Source organism: Rhinopithecus roxellana, chromosome 2, assembly GCF_007565055.1.
Source record: "Rhinopithecus roxellana isolate Shanxi Qingling chromosome 2, ASM756505v1, whole genome shotgun sequence".
In the NCBI taxonomy this organism is placed as follows: domain Eukaryota; kingdom Metazoa; phylum Chordata; class Mammalia; order Primates; family Cercopithecidae; genus Rhinopithecus; species Rhinopithecus roxellana.
Genome location: NC_044550.1, coordinates 38388947 through 38406822, shown reverse-complemented (window position 1 = coordinate 38406822; position 17876 = coordinate 38388947). Strand labels below are relative to the sequence as shown.

General features: G+C 40.3%; 1 protein-coding gene and 1 long non-coding RNA gene across 4 annotated transcripts in view; one reads left to right on the top strand and one right to left on the bottom strand.

The window, feature by feature from the left end:
* PARM1 (prostate androgen-regulated mucin-like protein 1) overlaps nt 1–17876 on the top strand; it is a 117793-nt gene that overhangs the window by 28355 nt on the left and 71562 nt on the right. The window lies entirely within an intron of this gene.
* On the bottom strand, nt 1692–6673 carry LOC104673169. Its single transcript, XR_749482.2, has 3 exons — nt 6025–6673; nt 4251–4302; nt 1692–1949 (listed from the first exon to the last, which is right to left on the bottom strand). It is a non-coding gene; the product is annotated as an uncharacterized LOC104673169 (long non-coding RNA).

Below are 17876 nucleotides of genomic sequence, written 5' to 3'. Positions count from 1 at the left end.
GAACTTTGAAAACATTTTGCCTAGTGAATGAAGTCAGACATAAAAGGTCACATATTATATGATTTCATTTATATGAAATATCTAGAATAGGCAAGTCAAAGAAACAGAAAGTAGATAAGTGGTTGCCAGGGGCTAGGGAGAGGAAAGAAATGGGAGTGATTGCTTAATAGTACAGAGTTTCTGTTTGGGATGATTGAGAAGTTTTGGAAATAGATAGTGGCAATGGTTGAACAACATTGTGAATATAATTAATGCCACCCAATTAAGCACTTAAAAATGTTTAAAATGGCACATTTTGTAATAATGTTTACATATTATAAAATTTACAAATCTTTCTACGTGCCAAAAAATAAAAATAAAAATGGGATAATCAGGTGTAGACAAAGACAAGATCTTTGCAGCAATCACTGTAGTTAGTTATCCTTGACCTAAGAGTCAAATGTGCTAATGGGACTGTTGTACCTGATCTACACAAGTGTATCTCTTCCCTTCTGCAAAGAGAAATATCACTCTTTAGCTGTAAATGACCCTCGTTAGGGAATGGCGCATGGTGTCAGGGAGTTTAAGTAGACTTTGAAAGTTTGCTGCCTTCTCCTTAAGACATGGGCATGGTTGTGTAGGAGTAGGGAGGGAGAGCTAAGGAAGAGAGGGACAAGTCAATTAACATTATACTCACAGTTCAAATAATACTCTTCTTTTATGTGAAGGAGCTGTTATTAATACTTAGCTCTTGCCTTCCTGAGCAGTTACCAGTGAGCTCTACCTGGAGAACAGCATTCACAATCTTAATCTTGGTTTTAGGCTGGCCCGCGTGATTGATGAGGTCACATTAGTTCCCCCACTTCAGACATACTGTCATCTTAAGTTCCTAGAACATTCCCGCAGGTCCTGCTTTCAGTATTGGTCTGTAATTTTCCTCCTATTAGCCAGTTTAGCTAATGCTTACTCAAGTCTTCAGATCATTTGCAAATATTGCTCCCTCAGATAAGCCTTCCTGACCTCTACTCTTAAAAAGTAAATCAACTCCTTCCACACCTGGCAAAACACACACACACACACACACACACACACACACTCACTCATTGCATCCTTCCTTGATCTTTTGTTTATGATTCTCTTCACAGCTTTTAATATACTTCATTTTTATTATTATTTGTTTAATATCTGTCTCCTCCTTAGACTATAGATTCTATGAGGGTAGAGACGCTATCTCTAGGGTCTAGTCTGTTCTCAGACATTCAGTAGGAGCTTAGTAAGTATCTGTTGAATTAAAACATAGGTAAATAAAAGAAAAACTCTATTAATGGGTAGTGACTAGCAACTAAACACAGTGAATAATTTTTTGCTAAGTGAGTAAATGGATAAATTACCTGTCCTTATGAGAAATCTAGGTTAGTTTCTACTTCTCTTGAAAGTTTAGAAATAGACTTGCCTAAAGACCAAGAACTAGAAAGAGACTGAGACTCAAACTACTAAAGCAAAATAATAAGTGAATTTGTGATACTTTGTGAATATGACTGTTAAGAAAGCCCAATGTTTAACACTTGATGAAAGTAAGCTCCTGTTCACTCATTCCACCCCCTAGATTCCAGCAGCAAGACAATTTGCTTCAACCTCCTAATTCGCTTCAACCTTCCAATTCATCATGGATGAGGGGCATTGTTCAGAACTCAGTTCTCACTGATAAATTGTGGAGTAAAAATGTTCTTAATAAACTTTTTTTTGTATAAATGAAGAAAGTTATTTGAGATTGAAAAACTATTTCTTAGTTATTAATACTATCTTCAGGTGTCTTCTGTGCAGATAGTCTTCAGAAGGTCTTTTGCTGAACTAGATGATGGCATGCAGATGCATAGCAAGAAGAAGTGGGGATCTGGGGTACAGATGGGCTAGAGCAGGTGGATTCCAGACACTTCCTGGGCAAGTGGAGGATACAGGTGCTGTCCTTCCTTTGTAAAAGGGCAAAACTGATATTAGAAGGGATTTTCATTAGCTTGTGCTCTGTTATATGTGGTGTAACTTTCTCCTCTTTTCCTTTCCCCACCTTCCAGTATGAAATCTTTAGTAAAATTCTTCACTAAAGCCTTGAGAGGTGGGTTTCACTTTGGTTAGCAATGAGGTATGAAGTATCCTGCTGTAGGTTAATGAGCAAGAATTGCCACATCAAAAAGTCATCTCAAAAACATGACCGTGTGATTAGAAAAATACTTCACTTCTATGGTATTCTTTTCAAAAAATCATGGCCCATCTAATCATGGGAAAAGCATCAGACTAACCCAGACTAGGGACAGTCTCCCCAGTACCTGACCAGTGATTCTCAAGGGTGTCAAGGTGACAAAAACAAGGAAAGGCTAAGACATCACTATATAACAGAGTAGACGGGGAAGACCTTCCAACTGAATGCAATGGAGTTCCTGGGTGAAATCCTGGAACAGAATGAAGGCATTAATTTTAAAAACTAGTGAAATTCAAATAAAATCTAGATTTAGTTAATAGCCATGTACCAATGTTGGTTTCTTAGTTTTGACAAAAGTAAGACGTTAACAATGGGAGTAAGTGGGTGAGGGGCACATAACAACTTTTCTATAAATCTAAAATCATTCAAAAATAAATAGTTTGTCTGCAGGTAAAGCCTCAAAACTAAAATAGTCAATTTTGGCTTCTTGCTGAACTTAAGCTCTTTGCTAAGTGGACAGTGGTTGTCACCAAAGTCCCTTGACCTTTGGCTCCTATTAAACATAGTTATCATGTTAAAAAAAAGTTTTAATTCTTAAAATGGCAAGAAAGACTTTATTCAGGACTATTGCAATATGTGTCAAGACTATTTTAAGAGGGAAAAGCAATCAGGCTCAACTCTAAATACAATAACAACAAATGGGGGTTTATAATCAATGAGCAGAGTGAGGGGTGAATGGACGGCAGATCACTGACAGGAGACATCCAGGGTAAGGGGAAGTTGCTAAACCAACTGAAGAGGTTTTTTGAAGGCAAGCCAAGGACTTATACACCAAAAGTGTGGGGTGAGGAACTTGATCAGATATCAAGGGTGGGGGAATTCTCACTAAAATGACTTGGCAGAATTCTTGCTGAGACTGGGCTAGGCAAGCCACAGACAGGAGAGGCGCCAAGGTCGAGGCCTAGTCAAGAAGAGGGCTGAGGGTAACCCAACTGAAGTTCAGTCAAGGAGAGGGTCTTTGTCATCATCAGTCACACTGTTTGAATTTGAGTGGTGGCTATCCTACCCACATTCACCTCATAGCTTGACTTGTATCCAGATGATTTGGTTGTATTAATTTTCTTGGCCTGGGAGCAGATTCCACCTAAGATTTCACATTCACCATCCAGAGTGTGGCCATTGGCGTTACCAGTGTTGATGTTATTTGAGCCAATTTCCTCCCAAATTGATTGGTTTGTAGTCCTGGAGACAGTAAACTTTTGGGATTTGGCATGTGATTTTACAGATGGTTTGGTACCTGGAATCCACCAAGCCATTCTTTCACAGAGCCAAAGCCCTTGAAATATGTTGAACTTTCCAGTCAAAAGATCCTTATCCAGGTGTAAGAACTGTAAGAACTTTACATGTAATGAGAACATGAATTCCACAAATCTGCCAATTTAGGTATAAAAGATAAACTACAGAAGGACTTTATTTTCCTCAGGGCCAGTCCAGCACATTAATTCACATTAACATATTCAGGTATGGAAGGCTTTGAAAAAATTAATAAGCTCAGTTTCCACTTTGCATTATTTATTCTTGAGAATGGGTTTTGTTTGTTTGTTTGTTTGTTTGTTTGTTTGTTGGTTTTGGTCATTTGGGTAATTCCTGGAGCAATGTCTCTCCATGTAAAACCAAGTGACAAAATGAGTGCAGTCAGACAATTTCAAACGGAACCAGTTTTGTTTTTTTGGCCTGTATTCTGACCTAAAATAATCTGCACAGTAACCCCATTTCTTCACCTGACTTTGGCTCTGGAGACGCCTTAGAGTTCTGTCTGCAGAGACACAGATTGCGTCATGGAGAGCACCAAAGCAGAAGCCTTGTTGGGGTAAGGCCAATGGAGGCTGATAGTGGCACATGGGCTGGGCTAGTGAAAACAAGTTCAAAGTTGGTTGGATTTTTTTTGTTTTGTTTTGTTTCAGTTCCAAAAAAAATTTTCATAGGCAAACGCATTCTGACTTTCCCAACTCCATAAATAAACTCTGAAAAGACATGAAAGAAGGTCACAAAATCCAACCAAATACACGCCTACCTGTAACGTCTTGTTCTGCTGTTATTAAACTTGTGGTTTTTCCTTGGCGGATCTTTTAATATAGGGAGAAGGTGAAACCGTGGTTAAAATATTGGGCAAAATGTAACCATTATTAATAAGCAACACATAGATGGACTGTTAGCCAATACCTCACTGCTTTGGTGGGTTACTTAAGTATCCCACCAGCACAGTGGTAAAGTGGCAAACACAGAATTCTGTTGCCTTAAAAGAAACTGACCAGAAAATATAAGTGTTTCATTATTTCTGAAGTGTTTGCAGGTTCCTCCCCTTTTCATTTTCCTTCTTGCAAAACTTTTTAATTTTAACACCATCTCTTAGCCAGCTTTTAAAATAAAATTAATGTATGTTTATGACTTCATTTCTTTTCAACAGTTTATGATATTTAAGGACAAACCAACCACTATTTATTTATAGAACTTGATCCTATTTCTGTTTCTCTATTTTGTCTCCTGGAAAGCAGAGGAAAAGAGCTCTAAATTTATCAGAGAAATTAGACATTGAACTTTACTTTCCCCAACTTCTACAAATAAACTTGAGCATTTGTTTCAAGATAAAATTAAGAGAAAAAAATTATATCATTTGAAAATAAGATTACTAAAACATTAGGTCTAGATAATTAAATCTGTATAGGTCAGGAAATATAAAAGTTGATTATTCTGATTTTAAGCATTATTGTTTATAAGGATGCTGTAATGCTAATAAGACTTCAGCACTTCCTGAATTCTATACCATTTCAACTTCAAATGAGATTTAAAATTTTTGCATGTCACGCCCTGATTATTTGTCAGTGTGCATGGAAGAAGAACGAGGAAGGGAAAATAATTCTGGAACTTAATTAATTGTGAAACCAGCCTCAGCCCCTGGACGTAGTCTTGTTGACTGCAGAGATAAGGCATTTTGGGGTCAGTTGTCCATTGTGCTTTCTTTTGCCAATGATTGTTCTATTCATTGACTCATTCATTGCATTTTTTATTCATTCATTCAAAACAAATGAAAGAACTTTTCCTTTTGGCCATTTACTTCTGTTCCCCTTTGCTCAAAGGTAGCAAAATACATGATGAAACTTCTTTGAACAGAATTAAAACAAGCCTGAGTTTGGGAAAGTGTCAAAATTAAATTCTAGAAATATGGGTAGATCTGTAGGATTTTTGGTTTCCAGGTTTTCTGAGAATAATGGTGATTTCCCATATTTAAGAAATGTTTTGAAAGACAGGCTTTGAAAGTAGGCTATGGGCTGGTTTGCCAGAGTAGTTTATGTTCAAAAATGGAAATAACCTTCTGACAGAGAAGCAAAATGGACTAACTACCAGCACATGGTAAACCAAGTTTCGGCTGCTTCTCTCTCCTTGCAAGTGGACATTGTGAAGGTAGGTGATGGTGTGTACATAGGACTTCTCCTGATGATGAGGGAGAGGGTGCAGAAGGGCAGCTGACATCCCCTGCTGCTCTTTCTCATTTACAGAAGTACCCAGAGAGAGCCAAGCTCATGGGTCCCTTGTCATTGTGTTGGGGGGCAGGTGTCCAAGGCCCTTTTATGGCTGTGGTAAGCTGTTTAAGGAGGGTTTGTTGGCACTTAGAGGGAAAGCATGAACCCAAATTTCTATTTAACATGTAAGAAGGGACTTAAATGCCAGAATATATAGTACAGCACTCAGAATGTTGTATCACCCAAGTTGCAGACAACCAAGTCTGAATGTAGTTGCCACTCCATTGTACCCAGTGCTAGGACATGTGTCGTGCCTTCCAGACTTACCCAGTGGTCCCCTGCAGTCAGAGGAAGGCAGAGAGGGCACACAGCCTCACATTTCATGAGGAGAGCTAAAGGGCCCATCTTGCTGTGAAAACAGTCAGTGTTGCAAGACGAATGATGTGTTTTTCAAGCACCTGGTCTGGAGGCAGAGCTCTGGGGCTGTCTCCTTTCTTCATCAGGCAGGGAAGCCAGAGAAAATAAAAGTTGAAAGACTGAGTAGTGTTGCGATGAAACTGAATACCTAGTGAGAAAGCAGATGTCTTTGTTCCCCTCCCAGCATGGTCAGCTGGGCTGTTCCTTCTTTTCTGGGTGCCCTCAACACCTTACTATCAGCTGTCGCCCAGTGGATAAGAATAAAGTAGCCGAGGAGCAGCAGGGGTTTTGTTTTTCACTGTTTTTGAGGTTGTAGAAATTGATAGCGCACTACACTCTCATCTTGAGATCTGTGGGCTGAGCTCCCAGGGTTCTTAACGTGGGCCAAGTTAGTCTGGATGCAACCTTTTGTTATTGTCTAAGTCACTGGCAGACTTAAAAATGACAGCGGTTCACAGCCAGATGACCAGCCTAGGGATGGAGGCGGGACAGGGGGCAGTCAGTATCTCCACTCACATGTCATCTAGTCAGGATGCAGAGGTTGAAACACTGAGTTAAAAGAAGCTTATCTTCATTTGAAGAATTAGAGGCCACACCTCCTTAAGCTAAATTTAGAAGTGTTAGTATGTGAACAGGAGATATACAGTATCTCAGGTTTCCTGGGGCACCAGCCAGATAAGACATTCCAGATAATTCTCTTCCTTGCCTAACTTGTGCCTCACCAGACAGGTCAGAGCAGGCACTGCAGAAGGAGCTATCCTCTTGTGTGGCTCTATCCTTCTCTTCAAGTTTGAGGGGTTTGTGGACCACGTGAGGCTGGACGGCTCACATATCAGCTGCCAGGCTCTTAGTCACAGACATGGCAAACTTCCATCATTTAAGCAGTGGCACAGGTGTTGTGGAGAAGTCACAGAGCTCCAGCTGTGTGGCAGAGGGAAGGGTCAGGTCTGTGAGAAAATAAAATTATTCTCAGCCTCTCTCCCATATTCCAGTAAGTCTAGATAGAGCAAAATGTCTAATCTAACTGGATAAATAGCTATTCAATTGCCTGGCATGTGGATTACCTGCTTTATAGATTTTACTGAGCACGTTTCAAATCCAGAGACCCTGTCTTACCCTGGCAAACGTCTACCCAGGCTGCTTCCAGCCTGCCTGCATGTGTTCAGGGCAGCAATTTAATTTTTATGTTATCATAAGCTAAACCTAATCAGGAGGCAAATGTTCTGCTGACTAATTTAGCTCTGTTTTCCAGAGCAAGAGATAAATACCTTAGAGTGAGAAGCAATACAGAGTTGTGGGAGCCAGCACAAAGGAATCAGGGGTCTAGTGTCAGTCCTGGCTCTGCTCCTTCCTCACTCAGTGACTTTGGGATAGTTTCCCCATGCCTGGATTTTAGGTTTCTCATCGGAAATGAAGCTGCATGAGCATAGTGGGGAACAACAGGAGACCTAAGGACTGAGAAGTGAACATTTGGAGGCAAGTTGCTTACTATGTCTCATCAAGATATCCCTTCTAAGACACTGTATTAGTTTGTTCTCACAGGGCAAATAAAGACATATCTAAGACTGGGTAATGTATAAAGAAAAAGAGGTTTAATGGACTCACAGTTCCACATGGCTGGGGAGGCCTCAAAATCATGGCAGAAGGTGAAGGAGCAAAGACATGTCTTACATGATGGTAAGCAAGAGAGTGTGTGCGGGGGTGGGGGGCTGCCCTTTATTAAACCATGAGATCTTGTGAGATTTATTCACTATCACGAGAACAGCACAGGAAAAACCTGACCCCGTGATTCAATTACATCTCACCCAGTCCCTCTACAACACATGGGGATTATGGGAGTTACAATTCAAGATGAGTTTTGAGTGGGGATACAGCCAAACCATAGCAGATGTTTGTTTTTTTTTTTTTTTTTTCAGCTTTTGTTTTGTTCTTTTGTTTTTGCTTTTACCACTTTAAAAATGAAATGTGTTTCACAATCAATGGCATATCCTATTTTATTAACAGCATTTTGTGTCACTCTTAACACTACATAAAATAACAATGTGTCTGATAGTTGGCACTTTTTAAATTTGATGAAATACGGTTATGTTTATGTTTCTGAGCTGAGTTTGCTTATCTGAAAATAAAGCATGTGGGCGAGGCACGTCCTCAGATCTCCTTCCTGTCTGAGATTCTGAGTCTTGCTTTGCTGAATTGCACATTCTGTCACCTACTTGGTACACTAGTGGGGTTAATGAAGAGTTGGCTTAACCTTTTAATATCTTACTTTTGATCCTAATCTTTTCCCAGCCTAGTCTAGACTATTCTTTCTAGAAGAAAGTTTTCAAGGTTTCTGAGAAGTTCAAGGTCTTGGGACACATTCTTCCTGCAGCACTGATTAGCTGGATGGTGTCTGCTCCTAACAAGACCAGAAGACATCTTTCACAGCCACAAGCATAATAATTTTCTATCACACATACTTATTATTCATATGTGGCTCCTTGAAGTTGCTGGTAGTGAGGGTATGGCTGGAAGTCTGCAAGGATGAGCAAGGATATTGACAACAAGCATGCCCTGTCTCAGAGACAGGGAAGGGGTAAAAACACTGAAATTCCTGAGAATGCTCAGCAGAGCAGTGCTGTCCACGTCACCTTCCCATGAAACTACAGGGACAGAGGGAACATGAGCTGAAAACAGGGCCACATGGCTCTGGGATTGCCTAGGCATCTGCAAGATTGTGGTGTACTGTTGGAAAGCCCTCATTTTTGCCCTAAACATTGGATTTGCTTCGTTGTTTGTAATGCAAAAAGAAAACACCTGTGGTAATACTTACTTTTCACTCATATTCATTCACTTAGTTTTGAAACCTCTTTCTGATTCTTTCAGAATCCCTTTATCTGGCACTGAGTTAAGTGTTTGTATGCTTCGTACAATAAAATAACTTCAGAAAGAAGCAGAAATCTAAGTCAACACGTTTCTGATATCTTTACCTTTTTGAACATCTGCAGATGGATCTGAATGTTCTCGAAATTGTGTCTTTTAGTGCAGCTCTTCGGTAGTAATATGTGAGTTTTGACATTCTGCTGTAAATAGCTTCTTGGAATCAAAAGTTATATTTGAGAGACTTGTTTCTTAGCACGCTTATGAAAATTCTTCTGGTAAATACACAAACTAGTACTTCATGATTTCTTTTTCTGGTCAGCAGAAAGTAACATAAGCTCAATCTGAGCCTAGTAACAGGTGAGCCTCTAAATTATTTGGGTTATTTTATTTTAAATGTTAAGTCCTTGACGGTGTCATCTTGCTGATGCCTCAATGTGTCCAGGCAGTAAGAGGAAATGAAGACTTACACTGTGGGGACAGGAGGCTTGAGGACATCTGCAAGCTGGTACAGTGCAGTGGAGAAGGCAAGGCTTTGCTTTTGAGTAGATGACAGTTGAAAACGTTGGCTCTGCCCCTTATCTACCATGTGATGTTTAGTTCTCTGAGCCTCATTGTCCTCACTTGCACATAATGAGTCAATCATACCTCACAATGTTATTCTGAAGATTAAACAAAATAATGTAAGAATGGATTTTCTACAACCCCATCACATGGGAGGTATTTAGATTTACTCCTCTTTCTCATGTCCACAATGCCTTTGGGAGCCTTGTTTAACATTTTTTGGGTTTGAATTTTGATTTTTGATTTTATTTTTCCATCAATGAAACATAAAATCTGAATATTTTCACAGTGGTACACATATGTAATATAAACTTAAAATAGAAAAATTAGTGAAACTTGTCATCTGAAGATACTGGACAGTACATATGAATACATAAAAAAAGGTCCAATAACCATGAACAGACTTTTAAGGTGTTTAAAAGAGTAAATGATCTCAGAATATAAAATGCTTTTACTTCCTAAAAGTAATTTTATTTTCCCCATAAAGATCTCAGCAACTTGTAAACAAGAAACTCTCCCTCCCAACCACCCCTCTGCCCGCCCCCAGTTGTATATCACAGTCCAGGGATAGAACTGGAGACATTCGTCTTCCAGAGGCCACTGGAGGATCCGGTCTCCTCATCTGCATCTGACTCCTGGAAGGCAGTACAAGTTGAATACAAAGTCCTGTCCGGAGGAATCCTTCCCAGGACCCTCTTGCAGTGGCACAAGCCTTAAGATGGCCATAAAGTTAAATAGACCATTTTTTTTAGGTAGATAAAACCCATACTATTCACACTCTGTAGATTCTGGTTGTCTTCTCTCTCTTGACACAAGTTCCTGCAGAGGAACCCAGGACACCACCCTCAGATTTTAGGACACTGGGATCCTATATTGATCATGATTAGAGAATCAAATAATAAAATATGTTCCCTGTGTGTGTGTGTGTGTGTGTGTGTGTGTGTGTATGTGTGCCTGTGCGCGTGCGCGCGCATAGAGAAAGAGAGAGAGAGAGATTTATTATAAAGAATTGGCTCGGATGAGTAATTACAGTGGCTGGGAAGTTCCACTATCTTCTGTCTGCAAGCTGGAGACTCAAGAAAGCCAGTGGTGTAATTTAGTTCAAATCTGAGGGCCTTAGAACCAGGGTTCTTGGCAGCGTAATTTAGTTTAAGGACCAGAGAAGATGAGGTGAGATGTCCCACATTATTCCATGAGGCAGAAAAAGAAGAGGCAAATCCCTCCTTCCTCTGTGTGTGCTCTGTTCAGGCTTGCCACGGATTGGATAATGCCCACACATTTTGAGGAGGGCAGTCTACTTTACTGAGTCCATGGATTCACATGCTAGTCTCATCCAGAAACACCCTCACAGACCTTACCCAGAAATAATGTTTAATCTGGGCACCCTTTGTCCCAGTCAAGTTGACACAAAGAATTACCCATCATGGGTCCCCAGGTCTCCACTGTCATAGCAATGACACCCTAGGAGGATGGGCCACTGGGAGTTGTTAAATAGCTTTCAACAGAAGACTTGTCCAGGTTTTCAGACTCCTGTATCTTTGTCAATGTAATTTGGCTCATTCAAGCTCAGGAGGCATGGAGACATAAAGGCTTTTATTCCCAGCAATACTTCTGACTAGCCTGTCAGAAGTTTTCTATTCTCTACTATGGTTTGTTACTATAGAATGTAGAGGTGATTGTAGTCATAGTATAGAAAGGTAAATGTGAATGCAAATGTTATTGTGACCTCCTAAAATTTGGCCTGAGGGGGTGACTTTCAGGGGCAGTGCTATGGACTGAATTGTGTTCCCTTAAAATTCAGATATTGAGGCCCTTAACCTTCTATGTGATGGTATTTGGAGATAGGGCTTTAAGAAGTAATTAGGTTTAGATGAGGTCATGAGGATGGGGCCCTTGTAGTGAGAGTAGTGCCCTTCTAAGAAGAAACACCAGAGAGCCTGCTCTCTGTCTCTCTCCATCATGTGAGGACACAGGCAAAAGGTGGTCATTAGCAACCCAGGAAGGGGAATCTCCCCAGAACCTGACCATTTGAGACCCTGATCTCGGACTTCCAGCCTCCAGAAATGTGGGCAAATAAATTTTTGTTGTTTAAGCCACATAGTCTGTGGCATTTTGTTATGGCAGCCAAAGCAAGTAATATGGACAGCATCAGACACTACATCAGACATTTGCACATTCCCTCTTCCACCTAACCTTTGGATATCAGTGCAGTCTCTGCAAAGCTAAAACAGGTGGACTTTGGCATCCAGTTTTTGGAACATTCCATCCCCTGTTAGATGTATTACACATTCTGATGTATCACTCTTTAAAAACCAAAGTATCTTTAGCCTGGCTTTAGAATTAAATGAACTCTAGTCATAACCAGACACTGCAGTTAATGAGAGTTTTGCTTTTCCCAATCATGTTAGAATGTGGTATTATTTTTTCTGTAAAACAAAACAAAAGCATAGGATGTGAAGCTCCACCTAGAAGTAGTTCAGTGATTTCAACCTCTTTAATTGACTTTGTGTGAGTTTTTGAGTAGTTGAAAGACATAACCATGGCTGTGAATAGAAGGGAAGGCATGTTCTTTACTAAGTTTTGGCATTTGCCAGAAATTTTACCAGAACATGCACACCAGAGAAGTTTATAAAATGCATGTATTTCATGAACATGAAGTCAAAGGTATATTTTATAAACATGTAGTTGCCTTTGACTACATTTGTTATATTAATTATATGCATGGGGCTAGGAGAGACAAGTAAATTGGTAGTTCAACAACTTCTGCATAATTATATAATCAACCTCACAATGGCTTGAGTATAATTTTTAATTAAGCTTTGCATTATTATAGTTGCAATATATAGATATTGTAGAAAATTAGAACATTGAAGCAATAGGGAGGAGGGGCCAAGATGGCTGACTAGAAGCAGCTGCCATCAGTGGCTCTCATGGAGAAGGATGAAAATGGCAAGTAAATCCTGCACCTTCAGCACAGGTATCCAGGTTTTTCTCATTGAGGCCAACTAGACAGTTGGTACAACACCCAGAGAGTGAGAAAAAGCAAGGTGGAGCCACGGCCCACCTGAGAGCCACATAGGGTAAGGAGAATTCCTACCCCCAGCCAAGGGAGGTGGTGTGCTACCTCATCAGGGAAACCATGCTTTTTCTGTGGATCAGGAAATCCCCCTGTGAGCCCATGGCACCAGGGCCTTGGGTCCCAAGCACAGAATCATAAACTCTTTGGGGCTGTTTGAGTTGTAGCCAGTGGCAGCAGGCTAGAGACTGCCTAAGATGACCAAGTTCCTAGAGAGAGGGGTGACGGCCATCACTGTGGCTCCAGTCTGCCATTTTCCCCTGCTGATGCCAGGGAAGCTGGGCCGTTTGGACTGGGAGGAATTCCCACAGTTCTGTACAGCAGCTGTGGCAGATCATGGCCAGGCTGCTTCTTTAGGTAGGACCTGAATCCATTCCTCCTCACAGTGGGGGGCCTCCCTGGGAATTTCGCCGATTCCAGCCAGGGCTTTACAGACAGAACTCTGAACTCTCTGGGATGGAGACCCTGGGGGCAGGGGTGGCCACAGTTTCCACAGTCTAGTGGACTTTGTCTTTCCTGCCTGCTTGCTCTGAAGAGGCTGGGCAGTCCAGATGAGGAGGACTTCCCCCAGTGCAGGGCACCTGCCCTGCCAAGGGGCAGCCAGAGTATATTATTAAGTGGGTCACTGATCTGGTGCCTCCTGACTAGGTGAGACATGCCAACAGGGATTGCCAGACACCTTATACAGGAGTGTTCCTGCTGGCATCAGATGGGTGCCCTTCTGTAACAGGATTCCAAGAGGAAGGAGCAGCCAGCCATGCTTGCTGTTCTGCAGCCTCCACTGATGACACCTCCAGGTGCAGGAGGGACTCAAGTGAATAAGGTCTGGAGTGAACCCCCAGAAAAGCACAGCAGCCCTATGGAAGAGGGGTCTGACTGTTAAAAGAGAAACAAACAAATATAAAGTAACAACAACAATATCAACAAGAAGACCCCACAAAAACCCTAACTGAACTAACTGAAGGTCATCAGCCTCAAAGATCAAAGGTAGATAAACTCACAAACATGGGGAAAAATCAATGCAAGAATGCCAAAAACTCAAAAACCCTGAGTGCCTCTTTTCCTCCAAATTATTTCAGTACCACTCCAGTAAGGGAACAGAACTGGGCTGAGGATGACATGGATGAATTGACAGAAGTAGGCTTCAGAAGTGAGTAATAACAAACTTTACTGAGCTACCAGATCATGTTCTAACCCAATGTAAACAAGCTAAGAACCATGATAAAACATTACAGGAACTGTTAACCAGAATAACCAGTTTAGAGAGGAATATAAATGATCTGATGGAGCTGAAAAACACTACAAGAAAACTTCACAATGCAACCACAAGTATCAATAGCCAAATAGACCAAGCATAAGAAAGAATCTCAGAGCTTGAAGACTGTCTTCTGAAATAAGACAGGCAGACAAGATTAGAGAAAAAGAATGAAAAGGAATGAACAAAACCTCTGATAACTATGGGATTATGTAAAAAGACTGAACCTACGACTAATGGGAGTACATGAAAGAGACAAGGAGAATGGACCCAAGTTGGAAAACATTCATCAGGATATCATGCAGGAGAACTTCCCTAACCTAGCAAGACAGGCTGACATTCAAATGTAGAAAATTCTGAGAACCCCAGTAAAATACTTCATGAGAAAAATAAACTCCAAGACACATATTCATCAGATTCTCCAAAGTTGAAATGAAGGAAAAAATGTTAGGGGCAACCAGAGAGAAAGGCCAGGTCACCTACAAAGGGAAGCCCATCAGACTAACAGCAAATCTCTCAGCAGAAACCCTGCAAGCAAAAAGGAATTGGAGGCCAACATCAGCATTCTTAAAGGAAAGAATTTCTGGCCGGGCGCGGTGGCTCAAGCCTGTAATCCCAGCACTTTGGGAGGCCAAGACGGGCGGATCACGAGGTCAGGAGATCGAGACCATCCTGGCTAACACTGTGAAACCCCATCTCCACTAAAAAATACAAAAAACTAGCCGGGCGAGGTGGCGGGCGCCTGTAGTCCCAGCTACTCGGGAGGCTGAGGCAGGAGAATGGCGTGAACCCGGGAGGTGAGCTGAGATCCGGCCACTGCACTCCAGCCCCGGCAACAGAGTGAGACTCCGTCTCAAAAAAAAAAAAAAAAAAAAAAAAAAAAAAAAAAAAAAAAAAGAATTTCCAACCCAGAATTTCATATCAGGCCAAACTAAGCTTCATAAGTGAAGGAGAAATAAAATCCTCTTCAGCCAAACAAATGTTGAGGGAATTAGTTACCACCAGGCTTGCCTTGCAAGAGCTCCTGAAGGAAGCACTAAATATGGAAAGGAAAAACCATTACAATCACTATAAGAACACTGAAGTACACAGACCAATGACACTATGAAGCAACTACATTAACAAGTCTGCAAAATAACTGGCTAGATTCATAATGACAGGATCAAATTCACACATAACATCATTATCCTTAAAAGCAAGTGGGCTAAATGCCCCCAATTAAAAGACACAGAATGGCAAGCTGGATAAAGAGTCAAGACCTATCAGTGTGCTGTATTCAAGAGACCCATCTCACGTTCAAAGGGACACACATAGGCTCAAAATAAAGGGATGGAGGAAAATTTACCAAGCACATGGAAGCAGAAAAAATCAAGGGCTACAAGCATCATTTCAGACAAAACGGACTTTAAACCAACAAAGATCAAAAAATACAAAGAAGGTCATTACATAATGGTAAAGGGTTCCATTCAACATGAACAGCTAACTATCCTAAATATATATGCACCCAATACAGGAGCACCCAGATTTATAAAACAAGTGCTTAGAGACTTACAAAGAGAATTATACTCCCACACATAATAGTGGGAGAGATTAACACCCTATTGTCAATATGAGACAGATCATCAAGACAGAAAATTAACAAAGATATTCAGGACTTGAACTCAGCTCTGGATCAAGTGGAGCTAATAGATATCTACAAAACTTTCTACCCCAAAATAATGGTATATACATTCTTCTCAGAATTGCCTGACACTTTACTCTAAAATTGATCACATAATTGATAGTAAAACACTCCTCAGCAAATGCAAAAGAACTGACATCATAACAGTCTCTCAGACCACAGCACAATCAAATTAGAACTCAAGATTAAGAAACTCACTCAAAACCACACAGTTTCATCAAAATTGAACAACCTGCTCCTGAATGACTCCTGGGTAAATAATAAAATTAAGGCAGAAATCAAGAAGTTCTTTGAAGCTAATGAGAACAAAGAGACAATGTACCAGAATCTTTGAGATGCAGCTAAAGCAGTGTTAGGAGGGAAATTTATAGCACTAAAATGCTCATATCAAAAATCTAGAAACATCTCAAATAGACACCCTAACATCACAACGAAAAGAACTAGAGAACCAAGAGCAAACAACCCTGAAAACTAACAGAAATAAGAAACAACCAAGATCAGAGAGGAACAGAAGGAGATAGAGACACAAAAACCCTTCGAAAAATCAATGAATCCAGGATCCGGTTTTTTGAAAAAAATGTTAAACTAGGCAGACCACTCACTAGACTAATATAGAAGAACAGAGAGAAGAATCAAATAAACACAATAAAAAGTGATAAAGAAGATATCACCACCGACCCCACTGAAGTACAAACAACCATCAGAGAATACTGTAAACACCTCTATGCAAACAAACTAGAAAATCTAGATGAAAAGGATAAATTCCTGGACACATACACTCTCCCAAGACTGAACCAGAAAGAAGTTGAATCCCTGAATAGACCAATAACCAGCTGTGAAATTGAGGCAGAAATAAATAGCCTACCAACCAAAGAAAGCCCAGGATCAGACAGATTCATGGCTAAATTCTACCAGAGGTACAAAGAAGAGCTGGTACCATTTCTACTGAAACTATACCAAAAATTTGAAAAGGAGGGACTTCTCCCTGACTCATTTTATGAGGCCAGCATCATCTTGATACCAAAACCAGGCAGAGACACAACAGCAACACAAAAGAAAACTTCAGACCAATATCCCTGATGAACATCAATGCAAAAATCCTCAATAAAATACTAGCAAACCAAATCCATCTGCACATCAAAAAGCTTATCTGCTATGATCAAGTTGGCTTCATCCCCAGGATGCAAGGCTGGTTCAACATACACAAATTGATAAATGTAAGTCATCACATAAACAGAACTAAAGACAAAAACCACATGATTATCTCAATAGATGGAGAAAAAGCCTTTGATAAAATTCAACATCCCTTAATGTTAAAAACTCTCAGTAAACTAGCTATTGTAAGAACATACCTCAAAATAATAAGTGCCATTTATGACAAACCCACAGCCAATATCATACTAAATGGGTAAAAGCTGGAAGCATTCCCCTTGAGAACTGGCACAAGACAAAATGCCCTCTGTAACCACTTCTATTCAACATAGTGTTGGATTTTCTGGCCAGGGCAATCAGGCGAGAGAAAGAAATAAAGTGTTTCAAATTGGAAGAGAAAAAGTCAAACTGCCTCTGTTTGCAGATGACATGATCCTATATCTAGAAAACCTCATCATCTCCACCCCAAAGCTTCTTCAGCTGATGAGCAACTTCAGCAAAGTCTCAGGGTACAAAATCAGTTTGCAAAAATCACAAGCATTCCTATACACCAACAACACACAAGCAGAGAGCCAAATCATAAACGAACTTCTATTCACAATTGCTACAAAGAGAATAAAATACCTCAGAATACAGTTAATAAGGGAAGTGAAGGGCCTCTGAAAGCAGAACTACAAACCACTTCTCAAGGAAATTAGAGAGGACACAAGCAAATGGAAAAACATTCTATGCTCATGGATAGGAAGAATCAGTATCATGAAATTGACCGTACTGCCCAAAGTAATTTATAGATTCAATGCTATTCCCATCAAACTACCATTGACATTTTTCACAGAATTATAAAAAAAAACTATTTTAAAATTCATATGGAATAAAAAAATAGCCCATATAGCCAAGACAATCCTAATCAAAAAGAACAAAACTGGAGGTATCACACTACCTGACTTCAAACTATGGTACAAGGTGACAGTAACCAAAATGACTGGTACCAAAACAGTACTGGTACAAAAGCAGACACATACACCAATAGAACAAAATAGAGAACTCAGAAATAAGACCACACACCTACAACCATCTGATCTTCGGCAAACCTGACAAAAACAAGCAATGGGGGAAAGGATTCCCTATTTAATAAATGGTGCTGGGAAAACTAACTAGCCATATGCAGAAAATTG